This window comes from Aplysia californica, unplaced genomic scaffold, assembly GCF_000002075.1.
Source record: "Aplysia californica isolate F4 #8 unplaced genomic scaffold, AplCal3.0 scaffold00054, whole genome shotgun sequence".
NCBI classification, from domain to species: Eukaryota; Metazoa; Mollusca; class Gastropoda; order Aplysiida; family Aplysiidae; genus Aplysia; species Aplysia californica.
Window position 1 is genome coordinate 1,961,755 of NW_004797324.1, and position 1,966 is coordinate 1,963,720.

Below are 1,966 nucleotides of genomic sequence, written 5' to 3' on the forward strand. Positions count from 1 at the left end.
ACAACAACTACAACAACAACAATTATAAAGAAAGTACAGCAACTAACAGCACGAAAATAAATGCACCCATCCCCCCCCCTACCCTCGAACAGGGGGGGAAAAAGAAAGAAAAACAATTCAGTTTAAGTTTAAGAGACAGTAAGTGAATATTCCAAGTTTATAAAGGCAACCAGAACAGCGTGTGAGAATTTTCGTGTCGTTTTGTTCGAAATTCCCAAACATTCTAGCTGAAGAATGCCGGATCCCAGGATGTCCCATCCCACGAACTGATAGAGAGGCTGTGGTAAAACGACTGCTGCATTCTGGGATGGGCAAACGGCTCCTGGTCTCTGTTTCCGGCGGCCCCATTATATGCAACAGTTGTAGTAAATACACCCTTTGATTTTAGTTAACTTCTAACTTTTACAAGTACCTGCAGAAAATTAAAAGTACTCAGTAACTTGTGCAAGTAACTAACTTGTTTCTTCGTGTTATCAGTACGGTACTTTGGCCAAAGCAGACGTCGCTTTGTTGGGTTTGAGTGTATCGTGTGTGTGGGTGTGCAGGCCTAACATTTTCGGATCAGCTCCTCCGACATTTCTGGGACCAAGGTAAGTTGCTTTTCATTTTCCCCCTCAGTCACGCACGCGTCCGTACCCTCCACCTCCTTTTTCACCCAAGACATACGTGACCATACGCTCCTTTTTTGTGTTGTGCCACACATTTTCCGTCCGCTCCAGATTATTTCTATTGCATTTAATGTGAATACTTTAAAACGACTATTTTGATAGATTTATTGTGTGACCTTTTAAAAAACCTTCAAGTACTTTTTTAGACGGCATTTCTTAAACTCTGTTATTGTTATCTCTGCTTTTCATTTTGCTTTGTGACTTGAATTAATATGTTATTGTATGTCATATATCCTAGATTTATTCATAGAAATAAATTCTCTAAATCACAGTCAACTGTTGTCAATACTATACAACAATAGATGCAACGTGACGGATGGCTTATCCCTTGAATCGGTCTCTGTTTAGCCCAGCTGTTGATTTTTTTTCGAAGCTTTGAATTTACTATGGCCTACTTTTGTTATTTTTCCTTGTGTATTTCTAGTTCAGTATTGCGTCACTCGATTATCCATCACTAGAAACCTACTTCGTCATCGATATCTTCATCACGAAGTGGAACACATCAATAATTTTATAATCTTTAAATATCAAGACCGTGACTTCTTAAAACTGATTATTAATACTTTAAAACAAAATTCATTCAAAACGTCACACACAATTATAATTTATTTTATACTTAGAAAGATGATCGTCACGAAGTGGGACATATCAATAATTTATAATCCTTAAATACCTAGACTGTGACATCTTAAAACTGATTATTAATATTTTCAAACAAAATTCATTGAAAACGTCTCACAATGTTATAATTTATTTTATATGTAGAAAGATAATCATCACGAAGAAAAACACATCAATGATTCTATAATCTGTAAGTAGCTAGACTGTGATATCTTTAAACTGATTATTAAACATAAAAAATAATTTCAAAATGTCTTACTTAATTATTATTTATTTTTTACCAAGAAAGATAATCATCACGAAGTGGAGCACATCACTGATCATTAAATAGCTAAACTGACATTATAAAACTGGTAATCAAACATTCAAAAAACAAAAACAAAAGTGAAATGTCTTACAATATTATTATTATTAATTTTACATTTAGTTAGATCAGCATGAGGTGCAACACATTAAAAATATTTAAAAATGTACATTGTGCCAATTTAAAACTGATTATAAAACATGTTATTTTCTATGCCACTTAAAATGCTTTACAATAACATTGTATTTCTTGCATTTAGAAAGGTAATTAAAGTGCCAAACGACTGACAACCCTTCAATCAAATTAAACCCAAAATGTAAGAGAGTGAGTTTGTGTTTGTGTGTGTGTGTATGTGTGTGTGTGTGTGTGTGTA